Below are 17,140 nucleotides of genomic sequence, written 5' to 3'. Positions count from 1 at the left end.
TTATGGCTCCAAATTCTTTATTCTATAAAAACCCCATTTCGTTCAGCCATGTATGTAGGGCGTTTCACAGGTACTGGCAAAGTCTTTGTTTCTGCTTTTTATGTTATGGGCTTTGTGACAGGTGCTTTTATTTTCTTTAACCCCTAAGTCAAGGTGGGTGTCACCGCCATATTATTAACAGTAGCATTGACTCACTTAAAATGAGCTCCAAATGAACCGAAACATCTTCAGTCTATGAGGCCTTCCTTGACCTCCTCCAGGGAGTTGTGCACTTTGCTGTGCCCTTCCTGTCCCTCTGTTGTAGCCTTTATCACACATGTGATTGTTTATGTATCTGTCTTTCCTGCTAGACTGGTGAATTCTCTGAGGGCTGGAATGGGGAAGGATCTTTGAGTCCTAAGGGTTTAATGTCTGGTGCAAAGGTGGAACTCAGCAAATGTTTCTTAGACACAATAATGATACATTATTCTAAATGTACACAAAAATGATACATTTTTCTAAAAGTTTGTTTATTTTGAGAGAGAGAAAGCACATGTGGGAGCAAAGGAGGGGAGGGGAGGGGAGGGGAGGGAAGGGGGGGAGAGAGAGAGAGAGAGAATGAGAGAGAGAGAGAGAGAGAGAGAGAGAGAGAGAGAGAGAGAGGGGATCCCAGGTAGGTCTGTGCTATCAGTGCAGAGCCCAATGCAGGGCTTGATCCCACGAACCATGAGATCGAGACCTGAGCTGAAATTCAGAACCAGACAGTTAACCTACTGAGCAACCCCTGAAAATGATACTTTAAGATGAATGCTGGATTACTGTATTTGCCTGAATGTGTAATTCTAATAGTGATGCGTTTGACTATTGAGTTAAAACTCTTAACAAATCCTTTTAACACTTTTTAGATGGTTTCAAAACATTAACTTGATGATGGATTCCCATTTACCACCTCTTTGTTTCCATTTTCTCCTGTACCTCTTCCTACTGTCTTCTCTACAAACCCTTTCTTTAAAAAAAAACAAAAACAGAAACCAAAAAAAAAAAAAAAAACAAAACAAAACCAAACAAACCTGGGACCATACAGCAATTTTTTTCCCCAGAGTCTCATAAATCTATAGTACTTTCTAATGTTACATTTTTAAAAATGTGGTAGGGATGAAACTTTGCAGACGACTCATTTGCAGTTGTGCAGAGCATTCTGGGTGTAGAGTCTGAGAGAAGATAAACTGTGGTGGTATGTGGTCGAAAGAGAACTTGTGCATAGAATCCATGGAACGAATGCAGTGGTTTTTTCCTCTTTTTTTCTTTTTTGCTGACATCAGATAGCGATGATAAAATGTAGGCTGTTAGAAAAATTTATAGACTAGGGAACCCATTCAGATTGAAAAAGTGATACAACTTTTCTCCATTTTGTTCAGGGAGTATATCCTTTGCATGCTGATTGGTAGGTGGGAAGAATGGATTCTCTGTAAAAATCAGTAGATTCAAAAATAGTGAGTTTTGGCTAGTACTTTTTAGGTTATTTTAAGCTTATGCCAGAAAATTGTTTCCTTTTTTTTTTTTTTTTCTGGTGTGACAGATTAATTGCTTTTCGGGCAGAGGCTAGATGAATAAAGGTGGAAAGATTGAAAGAAATGGTCTTCCTCATTGTCTTTCTACAATACAGATAACTTTATTTTCTGCACAGAGTTTGTGAGCTATGAATGACCTGTTAGATTATTGGGTCCTCTACATTCTGTTCAGTTAATTTTTTTGTTTCCATAAAGCAGGAGGTAGGACAGTTTTAAAAGTCAAGAAATTATGATACTGAGTTTAGCATAACATTTTATTTATATATAAAATCACAAATATAAACATAGGAAAAATGTCCCCCAATCTAACCCCAACCAACTCCCTTGAATAAAAAAAAAAAAAAAGTATTGTTAAAAAAAATAGTATTCTTTTTTTTTTTAATTTTTTTTTTTCAACGTTTATTTATTTTTGGGACAGAGAGAGACAGAGCATGAACGGGGGAGGGGCAGAGAGAGAGGGAGACACAGAATCGGAAACAGGCTCCGGGCTCTGAGCCATCAGCCCAGAGCCTGACGCGGGGCTCGAACTCACGGATCTCGAGATCATGACCTGGCTGAAGTCGGACGCTTAACCGACTGCGCCACCCAGGCGCCCCCCAAAAAAATAGTATTCTTAAAAAAATAGTATTCTTAAAAAAATAGTATTCTTAAAAAAATAGTATTCTTCAAAAAGTATTTGGAGGATCAGCTTCTAACCCCCCTCCCCCTTTTATAAAGTTTTATTTAAGTAGTATCTACACCCAAAGTGGGACTCAAACTCATGACCTCATGATCAAGAGCCACATGCTCCCCCTGCTGAGCCAGCCAGGTGCCCCTAATTTCCCCTTTTAATGGAATAATGAGACAGTGTCAGCACATGACTATTTATGATTTTCCCAAGACAGAGTTTAGATCTAAATTCATATTAACAGTTTAAAAAAAATTTTTTTTTTTTTAATTTACTTTTGACAGGAAGAGACAGAGACATGAGTGGGGTAGGGGCAGAGAGAGAGGGAGCATATTAACAGTTTTTTTATGGGAGGACATTTGTGGATGTACTTTGTGTACTTTAATGTGTTTAAAATCTTACTGGGAATGGATGCTTTAAATGACCCTGGCTTTGGTTTGTGTACTTCTTCCAGTAACCCACTGAATAACCTTGTAGAAGTTATTTCACTTTGGGTTCAGTTTACTCATCTTGAAAACACAGGTGTTCGAATTGGCGGAAGAGTACATTGGCTTTGGAAAGCAGCTGTGCTCGTCACTAGACTGCCAGCGCCACCAGCATTGGCTTTGAAGACTGGTGTAAATTCTGACTCTACCCCTTGTTGAGCGTATGAGTTTGGACACTCATTTATATTTTCTGAGTTCTCTTTTTATCTACCATATGAGTCATTTGTTCTGCTTCGAAATTATAGTGCCACAAAACTCCCTTTTCTGTCTTAATTCTCTTAACCTTTGATTAGAGCATGAAATCCAGATGTCTTCTGAGCAGGATCTTGTATATTGGAGACCGCAGAGGAGCTTGAGCAATGACATTGGGCTTCATAATTAAGAATGTAGGTGCCTTCATCAGCTTGGGCTGCCATAACATGGTACTGTTGAGTGGCTTCAGCACGTTTATTTTCTCACAGTTCTGGAGGCTGGAAGTCCGAGATCGGGGTGCCAGCATGGTCTGTTTCTGGTGAGGGCTCCCTTCTTGGCTTGTAGATGGCTGCCATGTAGTGAAGCAAGAGAGCAGGAGAGCAGGAGAGAATGAGCGGACTCTCTGGTGTATCTCTTCTTATCAAGGCACTAATTCCATCATGATGGCCCCACCCTTAAGACCTCATCGAAATCTAATTATCTCCCTAAGGTCTCCTCTCCAAATATCATCACATTGGGAATTAGTGCTTCAGCATATGCATTGGGGAGGGGGGGACACAATGCAGTGTATAGCAGTAGGAGAGTTAAGAGGGTAGGAGGCACAGGGGTGATCAGAGATGCCTGGATGGGTTGTAGACCTCCTCTACCATTGGCAACTTCACTGGATCCAGTGCTACGTGTTAGGAGTTCTGATGCTTACGGGTTCTGTGGAGCAATACATTTCAGGAAAAGGTTTGGAGCCAATACTTTTTTTCAAGCATATTGAAGTAAATCTGTCATTGTGCTGCAGTATGTATTAAAAAATACATTTAATATTTAAAAAATGAAGGAAGAACGTAATAAAAGATGATGCTTTTAATTGAATAAGATTGACTCTGTTAAAAAGTTCACCACATTGCCCTTTTGTGAACCACTGAAAACCTTGTGGTAGATACTGAAGTTTACTTCCATTATATGCAATGATTGTTTTGTTTGTTTGTTTTAGTTTTGTGTTTGTTCATTTTGACAGAGATCAATGTCTTCAGAGCTGTCACTGGAACACATTTTCACTGTTACCATAAAGCAAATTTTACCTTTTTCTGTTAGTGGGTACAGGTGACATCTTATTTGCCTAAATCTCTAAAGTGTTTTCTTTAGAATTTAAAAAGACTTTTTTCAAGACTGTAGGTGAAGTGAGCATGTAATACTCATTGACCTAAGAACTGCTTGATAGAGCGCGATGTAGCAGTAGCGGGGTGAGGTTGTACAGAATCATGCTTGGATCCAGAGTCATTCTTGGTCCTGATTTGCTCATGTATATATACCTACATGGGAACACACATACACGCCCAAATTTATTTCTTTATTAAAAAAAAATTTTTTTTTGATGTTTGTTTATTTTTGAGAGAGAGGTGGGGGAGGGACAGAGAGAGAGGGAGGCTCTCTCTGGGCTGAGCCTGATGCGGGGCTCGAACTCACAAACTGAGATCATGACCTGAGCTGAAGTCAGACACTTAACCAGTTGAGCCACCAAGGCACCCCTACACACGAATTTAAATTCTGGAAATGCAAAGGACGGAGGGCTGGTTATGTACAATTAAGGAAAATTAGTCTTTTCTCTGATCTCTGACTTGAATCTTGTCACTAAAGGAAAATGCATTAACGTTTTTAAATGTACTTTGTTTCCCTTGGGTATTTGTATTCAGTATGACCTATGGATATAGGCTTACCTTTTGTATCCATCATGTCTGAGTATTGACAATAACAAAACAGGAATTTATCAGCTTTGTAATTATGTGATGGCACTATAAATCTAAATTAAAACAAACCTCTATTTTTAAATATAGAATGAATGAATGAATGAATAAGCAAATTCTTTTGTGAATAAGCAAATTCTTTTACAGATGAATCAAAATAGATGTTTTTATGTATTGAAAACTGGACTTCGTGTGTATATGGCTTTTTTATATCTGAAACTGATAGAGTTCATAAAGAGAGATTATTAGATTATATGCTGTATACATATGCTTTTGGTGTCTATTTGTAGGGTGGATTAAAATGACAGAACTAAAAACAAAGTTGGGGGGGAAGGAAAAAAGTTCGTGGGTGCAAACCCAAAGCAAAGCGAAAATGATACAAAAACAGGAAAAATCTTTCAGCAAGAGAATTACAAAAACTGTAATCCTAAAATTAGTCATTATTAACACTATTCTTTATGGAAAGTGTTCTTCATTTAGTGGGTAGAACAGGCAGCAGGAAGATGACTTTTTCTTTGACCCGTGTGGATTTTGTAGCCGAGGAATGAAGTAACTTGGAACCAAGCTGGGCTTTTCTACTGAGCATGCCCCTTCTCCAGCAGGGTCCAGCCTGGGTGGGGCCAGTCTTGCTCATTAAGCTTTTGGAAGCTGGATTTCCATCAGCTTTCCAGTCTCCTAGTGACAGTGAACAGCAGACAACGGGCTCGATGAACTTTTTAAAAAGCTGTGTATGTATTTTAAGGGGGAGATTTTGAGGAAGTTTCTGTTGGAGCAGTTGGGTTTGGTGGTCTATGCTTGTTTGTTTTTGCTTTTGAAGAAAGTTTGCTTTTGAGACTGTCCATATCCAGGGGACTGAAAATTTGGAGAATACTAATGTACAGAGTACATGGAACCTGGGTATGTATGCTCTTTGGCAAGGGAACATGTTCAGTTATATTTGATCCAAGTTTTATGAAAAATATATTTTTTTGGTGGCCAGAGTTTAGTTTTGGCTCACTTGTTTGCATTTTTCTAGGCAGATGTTGACTTATGTCAACATAAGTGCTTTTTCAAGTTTGACATATGAGAATAACGAAGCTAGTTGGTTTATTTTACATACTTGTCCTGCTCTTCACAGGCGATTTATTCAGTGGTACAATATACTATATGAAAGTTAATTATTCCTAAAGCACAATGAGAACCATGTAAGGTTAATAGTCTACAGTTACTTTTGAAACATGTTGAAGGATGACCGATTTTAATTTATAGAATGCTTCATTTTCATGCTAATTTGTTTGATTAAAAAGGAGTTGTACTGTGACTGGCACAGAGTTGAATTCACGTTTTTTAGCCTCTACAGATTAGTGGCCATTAACAGTGGTTAAAAATTGTATGTTGTTTTGATGTTGTCACACCCGAAGTAAATAAATGTTGGTTAAATAAGGATAGGTATTAACCTCTTTTTTTTTTTTTTTTTTTTTTACTGAATATGTAATCTGTTGTCACATTGAAGAATAGTGACAACTCACTATTGTTGCCCAGATTCTGACATCCAGACTTGGAAAAAATGGTCTTCCTGCTTTTTCTTGATCTAATTCCCACCCTTAAAAAGAACCTCGTTTGAGTGTTACTTTCTAACAAAACAAAACCACCACAGTGATCGCCAGATGATCTCTGCAAGTTCCTTTATTGTTGGCACCATATGGAATGCTCTTCTGCTGAAAGAATTAGCCAGTACATTTGGGGGAGGAGGGCACATGTGTACTTGTGAAGTTTAAGTTTTCTATTTTTGGGCCCAACAAAGAATTGTCTCTTAAAATTATTGGCAACTTGGGCGTGGGAACAAATAAGTGTAGAGATGATGCTGGTGATCTCGACAGCCAGCCAGTCGTAGGTGCTCCGTCTCCGTGCAGCGTTCCTGTGCACGTTCTAGGATACATTGGTGACCTGTGTACGGTTTAACATCTTAGCTCGATTGCAGACTTGGAAAGGGAAATTTTAAACGCTGACATTTAGTTTGCTTGAATTTTTTTGTTGGACCCCTGAAAATTGAATGCCTGGCATATTCTCCCGTGGGATCCTGTACTCCACTCACGATTACACATGTTGAATTTTGAGAATCCTACCTCCAAAGAAACAAAGAAATTTTGTTGAAGCAAAAACCTGTTCTAGTCAGCCTCACCTAAAAAGTAGTTGTTTGAAGCTCTTACTAATAAGTAAAGTAGTTTTGAACTAAACTAATGCTCAGAGTAGAAATACTTGTGTGTGTGTGTGTGTGTGTGTGTGTGTGTGTGTGTGTGTGTGTGGCGGGGGGGGGGGGCGGTTTTAGGCATTCCAAATGGCATGTCTCTAATTCCATTGTAGTTACAGCTTTTCCTGCCTGGGGAAAGTTGCTTTTATCACGCCAGGCGTGGAGGGTCCACAGCTAACAGTCTACAGCACCTTCTGCTGACTGGCCAGAGGACTGGTGTCAATGTTTAGTTAGGCTTGCTTACCTAAGCTAGAAAAATCATGCAGTTCAGTCTCCTATGTTAATTAAGAATATATACTATGCGTTGGCATAACTGGTAGTGCTGTAAATATTTAAAATGGCAGAAGAGCTAACGATCAAAGTTGTAAATGTACATTCTGTTTTTTGACAAGGTTCAGATATTTATGCCTGTTGACTGCAGTGTTCCAAAGCTTATGGAGAAGAGGATTTGAAAGTGTGAGATCAGTGTAGGCTCCAGCCTGGTGGCCTTGTCATAGCGTGGCGAGTTGATTGATTTTGACAAGACTTTGTCTTACGACCTATTAAAATGCAGCGTCTGCAGCCTGTGCATTTATCCTGTGCAGTTAACCTTGATGGATTTGTCGTTAGCTTATTTGGGAAAAGCCTCCTGAACCACTGTTATTTTTAAGCTAAAGAATTTAGAGTTTGAGTCACACAAATAGTATTAGACTTGTAGAGTTCCACGTGATCAGGTGGGTTTTCTGATGGGGCTGGGTAAGGATCCTATTCTGATGGTAGTTGTAGGATGAGCTCAGAAAAAGCCTGCTCCCTGGTGTCTGGTATGATGAGGAGAGATTGTTGGCTTTGCTCTGTTTTGAGCCTGGTTATGATGTCATTGGAGGAAACTGCACATTAGTGTATTTTTCTTTTCTAGAGAATGTTCTATGATGGTGGTACAAATAAGTATTTCCTAAATACTTAGGAGCATCACAAAAGACATTTATTGAGAAGCTACCAGATGCATCACGCCGCACTAGAAACATGTTATTATTCATCATCTGTACAAAAGTTTTGCTCTTCATGTGAGCATAGGTGCAGAAGTGGGCAGGGGAGAGGTGTAGACAGGAAACATGACCTTGTGCGTGTCAGGCCAACTTTGTTCCTGCTTTTCCCTATAAACGTGGAGGGAGCTGCTCACAGAGATCAGGGATGTTTATGTATGTCCAGCTTAGAAGTTGAATAAGAATCTTCCCATTCTGTTTTATTCCCCTTTAAAAGTGTTTTCAAATTTCAGAGAACTCTGTTTCTGAGGTCCCTGTTTGTACTCTTCCAGGAGAGAATGGGAATAATTTTTTTGGGCCTACCTGCTTATGCACCAGTGTTTATACATATATAGAGAGAGAAAGCCATCTTTTCCCCCTAGCTGGTTGATGGTGAGCCGGGCTAATTCAAAAATTCGAAACAAATTCGTTTTATATGTTGAAGAAATTTATAACCAGGAAGATTTTATTTGGATTTTTTATTCAAGTGACTTAAATTTTTCCAGACAGCGAATATATCTCTAGCAAACCAATTGAGAATGAGAATTAAGTTTTCTTAAAAAAGCACGGTGCCTTTTTGTATTTCAGGAGTGTTAAACCAAGAGTTCCCATGTGGGACCGTGTGTGACCTCCTAAAGAGAGGACAATGGTATCGTCACAGAAAACCTTGTCAGGTCTTCAGACTAGTAGTAATTTCTGATCTGAATGAGCAAAATCTCTGAATTAGTGACACGTGGTTTGAATGTATATTAACACTAATCTTTTTTTTCTTAACATTTTTTTTTAATGTTTATTTATTTTTGAGAGAAAGAGAGCACGAGTGGTGGAGGGGCAGAGAGAGAGGGAGGCACAGAATCTGAAGCAGGCTCGAGGCTCCGAGCTGTCAGCCCAGAGCCCTATGCGGGGCTCGAACCCACAAGCTGTGAGATCATGACCTGAGCTGAAGTCTGATGCCTAACCAACAGAGTCACCCACGCACCCCTATATTGACGCTAGTCTTGCTACCTCAGTCCCTCACTAGGCCGAGAACAGGATTCTGTTCACCTGTACCGCTGGTGTCTGGTTACCTGTGCTGTGCAAGGGCTGAAGAAACATTTGCTTTGAGAGAAGGGCCTAAAATCTGCAACCCACATTCTGAAAATAGGTGAAATTTATAAGGGGCTCAGTTAGAACATACTGCTTAGGACTGTAAGCCTCCAAGTTGGTAGTAATAGTTTGCTTTTTGCTTTTTCTTTTTTTATGTTGTATTTAGTTTTGAGAGGGCACGAGCAGGGGAGGGGCCGAGAGAGAGGGACAGAGGATCTGAAGCAGGCTCTACGCTGACAGCGGTGAACTGTGGGGCTCGAACTCACAAACCGTGAGATCATGACCTGGGCTGAAGTCAGATGCTCAATGGACTAAGCCGCCCAGGTGCCCCGGCTTTTTCAACAGATAGTGAATTGTCGGCCATTATGCTAGTGTTGGTTGTGTAACAGTGAAGCTGTTTGGGATTGGTGGCGGTATTGTAGGAGGTCTCTGGAGCTGGACAGCCTGGGTCTGAATCGCGGCTCTTCCATGTATTGGGTGTATGGCTTCGTGCAAGTCCTTTATCTTGTCTTTCCTTCTTCATCTGTAACATGGGAATGATCTTAGTTCCTACTTCAAAGCGTTGTGAGGATTAAGGGAATTGCTACACTCAGAGTCTCTAGAACCATGCTCAATAAATAGCTGATATTGTCACTATTATTTCTGTTCTTAATATTTTTAGTGAACGAAGGGGCATAGTGCCCTCCCCCCCCCGTTTTTTGGGGTTTTTTTTGGCCAGAATCCCTATTTGATGACAGTGGCCCACCATTTATTATGAATTTACTGTGTGCCAGGCACTTTATATATAGCATCTAATTACATCCTTAGGGCATCCCAGTGAGAATGTATTCTATCCCTGTTTTGCTTATGAGGAAACTGAAGGCTAAATAATAAATATCCCTGGGTACACCACTAGTAGGAGACAGAGCTGGAATTCTAATCCTGGTCTTTGTAGCTCCCAGACTTGATCTCCAAACCACTCTGTTATTTTATCCTAAGATTAAATAGCTTCACACAGAAAGGATGTAGCTCCATCTGACTGTTAAAAAACTGGGGCTTTGAGGAGGGCACCTTTTGGGATGAGCACTGGGTGTTGTATGGAAACCAATTTGACAATAAATTCTTATTAAAAAACAAACAAAAAACAAAAAACTGGGGCCTTGTCTGAGAGCAGGAATTCGGTGCAGTTGATCAGTATTCCTGACCACACCACTCGTAATTGCTTCATGACGAGCCAGTAGGGTTCTGGATGTCTCTATCATCTCGATTAGTGTGTGCTTTTGGAGTGCCCAATATGATGACGTTTATGTGCATTTTGATGATGAGAATGGTGGCCAATATCGGGATCCTTAATGGCTATGTATAGTATCTGCTTATTGAGCCCTCACTCTAGGAAAGGGAATCTATTTCTGGGATGACCCTAGTTGCTTGTGGAGAAGATTCTGCCTGGCACAGATCTTTATTGATGTAATTGTGTTTTTAAAATTTTTATTCCAGTGTAGTTAGCATACAGTGTTGTCTTAGTTTCAGGTGTACAATGTAGTGATTCACCAGTTCCATACCTCACCCAGTGCTTATCATCTCGACGTAATTCTTGAGAGCAGCAGGGACTTGGCTTTTAACAAATGAGATCGTTAGCTCTTACCTTAGGTGCTACTGGAACTGAACATTGTTGAAAATTGTCTTGATTTTCATGTACCCCCCCCCCCAATATGACGAAAGAGAATCTTACACTTTGATGAACTCTTAAGATTTGTTTGTTTGTTTGTTTCATTCTTAGAGTTTTTAAAATAAAGATTAATCCTTTATCTTACTCAGATATTAACCCAGATACTGGGTTTAAAAAATTTGAGCATCAGGAAAAATGAACATTCGACAGCCATGGCTCTTAGGCTATGAGGGCCATAGAACCCAGAGGGGAGTAGTAATTACCCGATACAGTTCTGTATGTGTTCCCAGTTTCTTAGGGCTTATTTTCTGATGCTTGCTCCGGAATATGCAGAGGCTAATAGTGGCTGCGAGTAGCTGAAACCCCATTGTTCTCATAGTAGGGAGTGTGTTCTTTCACATACCAGGAAGCACAACCCTAGGACCTGGCCATGTGCAGCATGCCAGCTCTAGTATGTGTCACTTTGTCCTCAGGCTTTCTCCCTTCTTGGATACTCAAGATGGCAACAGCACTTCTAGAGTCAGGTATCCAGGGCTTCGAGACAGAAGAGGGGCCTTTCCCTTTTGGCTCCTTTTAGTGGAAGGAATCTTCCCACCAATAGACTTTCCGCAAGTCTTCTCGACAGGGGGAGGGGGACTACCGTGATTGCCTTGGACCAGTAGATCATTGCCTTTTGGCCTGGCCTGGAGCCAGCCCCCGCTGGCATGCATGTGTAAGAGAGACAAAAGCTGAAGAAAATTTGGGTTCTGTTTAAAAAGGAGAAAGGGTGGAGGAAATACATGCTCTGAATGTAATCTGATCCTGCCTAGGCTTGAACTAGCCGAGGGCCACAGTTCATATCTTTTGTGTATGTGGCTTTAATTTAAGCCAGATGCTAGCTTATGTCTTTGCAGAAATAGTTCAGTCTCTCTTATAGATCCTTATCCCTTAAAAACAAAACAAAAAGAACAAAAAAGAAGCCAAAGAGTGTGTTATTAAGGTAACTAGGGTGGGTAGCATTGGATTGTTTAAAAAAATAACTCATTTATCCTCCCCATATAGATAATTTAAACTAACAGATCATCCCTTTGGAATGTGGTGACACTTATTTGAATATGGGGTATAGGTGTCTATACACCTGACACTTAAGAAAAATCAACCTACAAGAGAGGAATTACATGCAGTCTGCTCTAAGTCGTCCTGTTTTTGTCATTCCTTTCCCTCTCCAGATACTTTTCATTTTTCCTCCCTTTCGTCTTCCTCCTTTTCCCTCTTCACCTCCTTTTACTTGCTGTACAGATTTAAGAAGCACTGCTTTCATTATTTCCTAACTGGTTAGGTGGCCGCTGAGTCATTTCTATATTGAGGTTGCTGTTTTGTCTTTTTCTCACATTTTGTGCTTTTAGGGAAGGTAGTTGGGTATTAAAAGACTTCTTCTTGGGCTATAGGGCTGTGTAGGGACATGAACATAAGCCAGAAAATTGTTCTGCATATCCTCTGACCAGTCACCGCCACGGATGAAAACCAGTTTTGTCAGACCTAGAAAGTGACAAAATTGAAACGGTGCACACATGGCCAATATTATAGAAGTTTAATAGTTATTTGTTGCACAATTTGTTTTCTTTCTCAAAGTTCACAGGAAAGCGCCTCTTGATTCCCTTGCCACCATTTTGAAGTTTAGAAATGCATCCTTTTCCATTTTGTTAAATCTGGAGTGTCCTAAGTAATGGGTTGAACTTTGTTGGTAGAAATCAAAGACTGCCGATTGCTCTCATCTCTGCAGAGGGGGAGGGCCGCTCAGCTGACAGCACCTACCCCATTTTCTGTACAGGGATTTTGTTAACAGTGAGGGCTCTTAGAGTAGCACTGGTTTTCGTGAGGTTTTAAGGAAACCTCTATACCCGATAGTTAGCTTGAACCCCTTACTTGAAGTTCTTCATAGGAGTGTCTAGAGTTGTGTATCTGCTTTGCTTTGCTGGTTGTAGTACTCCGCTTAGGGACCAGTGTCTTCTGTAGCACGATGTTCTGCATCGTATGGTAGGTTGTTTAGCCTGGTGATAGAGACAGCTCCTGGGAATTGACCGCCCTTTTTAAAAGTTAAAAAAAAAAAAAAATAACAAAACAAAAAAAAGGTGGTTTTGCATAACACAGCTTTGTACCTAACCAGTGCTGATCCTCTGTTGATGGTTTTCTGCTTGGTTGCGTGTTAAGTGATGCATGCTTTTTCTCATGGAGCTGTTACAATAGTGAACACTTCTGTCAACCCAGATGGAGTATGCCAACATGGTAATTGTGTCAAAACCACATGCTTGTCTAATGGGCTGGCCGTTCCCAGCAATATTCTTTTTGGTTGCTGATAAGCAGAAAGGTCTTTACTTAGTATGTTATATAACTGAATGGATTTAATTTAATAATTTTAATTTTTTAAATTTAATTTAATATAACTTATATAGCTAAATAAAAATAATGGATTTTCGGTATTTGTAATTATACTTATGAAAGGTAGTGGAATGAGCATTGCTAGAGTTTGGGAAACCGTAGTTCTGGGTTTGGCTTCTCCCGTCTAGCTTTGTGATCTCAGGCAAATCTCTGATCTTTCTGAACCTCAGTTTCCTTGTTGATAAGAGGGAATGAGGGTATTAGACTGGACGATTTCACAGCACTCATTCGGTAAATATGTATCAGGTGCCTCTCTGTGCCAGTCTAGATGCGGGTAACATAGAAAGAGCCTAGCCCTTATGGGGCTTTCATTTTAGTGCGAAGGCTTGCATTCTACTGCAGAAGTTTGCATTTTAGTGGGTGATGGAGTTTAAAGGCTTATCCACATTTGAAACTCTTGAGAGTCACAGGCATGATAATTATGGTGAATGGATGTGCTATAATCATGTTTTCTTGATGGTGGTAATTTGTTCAAGAAGCCATTTTATCAACAAAGAAGGTAGTGTTTAGGTTTGAGCTTTTGTTTATCTCTGAAACTATTTTAAGAAGGTACTTATTTACACATAATTATATCCACCCTTATTTTTGAGTATTTACAAATGCAATTTTATAGAATTAGCCAGTTCACTGTTTTTTTGTTTGTTTGTGTTTTAAGATCTTGTAACTTGCATTTGGAGGGGCAACACTGAACAGCTCTGAGATTCTTAAAACTTAAAAGTGTGAATCCAGTAGTGGTTGAGGAAGACCACTGTGTAAGGCTTAATGGTGTGGTTTATCTGTGCTCTCTGTGTTAGCACCTTGTCTTTAATTTCCATTCATCAGCTCAATTGTGATTACATGGCCAAAAATAACCTTCAAGTATGGTCTTCTTTCCATGTGATGGGAACTCATCTGTACATTTCTTACTGGGGGAGGGCCAGAGCGAGTTATAGTAAATCGCAGAATAGATTCATATTCTGTAGTCCTTTCCACAAACTGATACGAATTTTCTTTGAGGACTGAGGACTGTACCAAAGGACCTGGTTAATTCAATCATTCAAAGCATTCAAGGGGGGAGTTGTGATTACATTATGAAATACAGGTGAAAACAGGTATGCACAGCTGTGTGGTCCTCCGTTCAGTGGCCTTGGATAAGTCACATAACTTTTTCTCTTTATGACTTACAAACAGGGATCATATCTTCCCTGTAGGATGCTTTAAAGAGCAGATATTTATGTGCGTGATGTCTGACACAGTAAGTGGCAGGTCTTATGATTAAAATAAAAATGTTAATGTTTCTAACATAATAGTGGAAACTTGAGTTTTATATCTCATTGCTTCTAAAATATTTTGACCAAAAATCAACTTTACTTAATTGGTCTCCAGATTATTTGTCATAGCAAAAGTAATTAGAGAGCTACCAATTATCTTGATTAGCTTGGACAAGGGTGGGACGTTTTTATTTTAATTTTTACCAGGGCATTGGTTCAACTCTCAAAACGTAATTAGAGAGTATATACTAAAAATCAACTTGGGTCATTGCATGATTAATATAAATAATATTCTCCATTTAAGTGGTACATGGAAAATGGTAGTTTAAAGAAGGAAAAAAGACTTTCTGTGCTATTTGGGGCCAGTTCAAAAACTCATGTAAGAGTCTTACTGGGAGACATGATTCTGAATTTTAAATACCTAAAGTGGTACAGCCACTAGAGAAAAACTGTATTGAGTTTCCTCAGAAAATTAAAAAATTAACTACCATATGATCCAGCAGTTTCTTGGTATTTATCAAAGGAAATGAAAACTCACTAACTCAAAAAGATGTATACACACCATGTTCACTGTAGCATTATTTATCGTAGTCAGCATATAGAAACAACAGCCTAAATTTCCATTTATGGATGAATGGATAAAGAATTGTGACACACACACACACACACACACACACACACACACACACACACGAGTATTATTCATCAGTAAACAAGAATGGAATCTTGCTGTTTGCAATAGCATGGATGGATTATGCTAAACTAAATGTCACAGAAAGAAAGACACCTTAAGATCTCTCTTGTATGTGCAATTTAAATAACAACAACGAAACCAAGCTCATAGATAAAGAGAACAACCAGTGGTTGCCAGATGCGGGAATGAGAGAAATGGGTGAAATTTGTTTGTTTAGTTTAAATAAATTGAGGGGGGGTGGGAAGCCCACTTAGGTTTGTGAATAGTAACTGCATTCTATTTACCTGAACGTTCAACTCAGATCTTTGGAGGAGAAAGTTCAGTAATCATATTAGCTTTAGAATGACTTAACAGATCTTGGCTCATGTCTTCCTAAATAAAGGCAATGCCTTAATATTTTGTACATTTTGGTTTACGTTGAGCTAAGATTTCGTACAAAAATTCTATAAAACATATGGTTTAGTTTTGCTCAATATCACCAGTTTTTGATTTTCAGGAATATTGGTATAATTTTTCTACAATACATCCATGTTGGCTACAGCCTGTTTTATCTGTGATGTTTACTTCATCACAGATAGTTGTTTGACTGAATACGATGTTTAAGTTTGGTGATCTGAGACCAATGCAGATGGTAGTTAAACATTTTACTAACACACCTACACTTTATGCTTTTATACAGCATAGAGGTAGTGAACTAATATGTGCAAATTTTCAAACATGGATAGAATTATAAATTAAAATGTTATAGTTACTTAACTATTCTTCCTTTGTAGCATTGCCCTCCATTTATTTCCACTCATCTCCTAGTCTTATTATATAGTTCTCTCACCTCCTGCCTTCTGCCTGACTCTGCAATGTTGAGCAGTGATAAAGGTCTTTTCAGGACCCTCTAAATGCAAAACTACACTTTTTCTGTAGGTGACGGCTGTATGTATCATTTGTGCTTTTAACTATCACACATACGATGACAACTCCCAAATCCATATCTCTTGTGCATATCCAGTCTCCGTTCAAGACCTGTATGGCAGGTGTTCAGCTAGACAGACTTGTCAGTTGTGATGCATTCAAAACAGAGTTTGTCTCCGTCAGACCCTCTTTTCCTTTGTGCTCCCTGTTTCAGTGGGTGGTTCTACCATCACCCCAGTTTCCATGACCTGAGACTTTTCCTCAACCCTTTCCTCTCTTTGACTTGTTCTATTCATTGTGGACACATCATGTCGTCTATCTCTCTTTACCATTAGATTCATTTCTTGTCCTTTGCCTCACTGCTCCTACCTTAGTGCAGACCATCATCGTCTTGTGTGTGGGTTATTGAACAGCCTCCTGGATGTCTATTTCAATCTTTCATCCTGTACTTTACAAGCCAGGTTGGGCTATTTGAAATGTGGGTATGATTACATTACTCCTCTGTGGAAAGTGCTTATATGACTTCTGACTGCCTTTAAATTAACCTCAAGACCTTTCTTACCAGGATACACAAAACCTTTTATGTCCTGGCTCCTGCTTACTGCTCCTACTTTGTCCCTGCTAATTCGCTTTCCTCCTCATCTCCTATCTCTATAGCAAGCTTCCACTTAACTTGTACAGTGTATTACCGTTCAGTACTTGTGGTTTCCTGTAGGAGGAATATTCTCCTGGTTCCACACTTCCCTGTTCCTGGCACATGCTGCCTATCCTGACTCCCTTGCCTGAATGAGGGCTCATTATTTTAAAGAAACTCAAATGTCAACTTTGGTAGAAGGGCTTACCTAGTGACCCTCTTCTCCTAATCTGGGTTAAGTATCTGTCTTGTGCTTTTTAAGCAGTGTGCTTTTCACTTCATCTGTCCACCACCTTCTCCCCTCCTTCAGCTTCTTGAAGGCAGTCTTTATTCATGTGCCCAGTACTTGGCACATTGTAGGGGCCCATTAAATAGTCAGGCTGACTGAATGCTTTCATGCTTGCCTATTAGAAGGGAATACCATTTTTTTTTTAAATTTTTTTTTCAACGTTTATTTATTTTTGGGACAGAGAGAGACAGAGCATGAACGGGGGAGGGGCAGAGAGAGAGGGAGACACAGAATCGGAAACAGGCTCCAGGCTCTGAGCCATCAGCCCAGAGCCTGACGCGGGGCTCGAACTCACGGACTGCGAGATCGTGACCTGGTTGAAGTCGGACGCTTAACCGACTGCGCCACCCAGGC

General features: G+C 39.7%; 1 protein-coding gene across 37 annotated transcripts in view; it reads left to right on the top strand.

Annotated features, from left to right (window-relative positions):
• EPB41L2 (erythrocyte membrane protein band 4.1 like 2) overlaps positions 1-17,140 on the top strand; it is a 219,269-nt gene that overhangs the window by 80,955 nt on the left and 121,174 nt on the right. The window contains exon 1 of one of the 37 annotated variants that reach the window (XM_006931999.5): positions 5,214-5,358. The exons of 35 other annotated variants lie outside the window; for them this stretch is intronic. The gene's annotated coding sequence lies outside the window, so the exon portion shown is untranslated. One more of the 37 variants, XM_006932000.4, reaches the window with a different exon arrangement.

Source organism: Felis catus, chromosome B2 (genome assembly GCF_018350175.1).
Source record: "Felis catus isolate Fca126 chromosome B2, F.catus_Fca126_mat1.0, whole genome shotgun sequence".
In the NCBI taxonomy this organism is placed as follows: domain Eukaryota; kingdom Metazoa; phylum Chordata; class Mammalia; order Carnivora; family Felidae; genus Felis; species Felis catus.
Note: the sequence above shows the minus strand (reverse complement) of the source record. Positions and strands in the feature narration are given on the sequence as shown.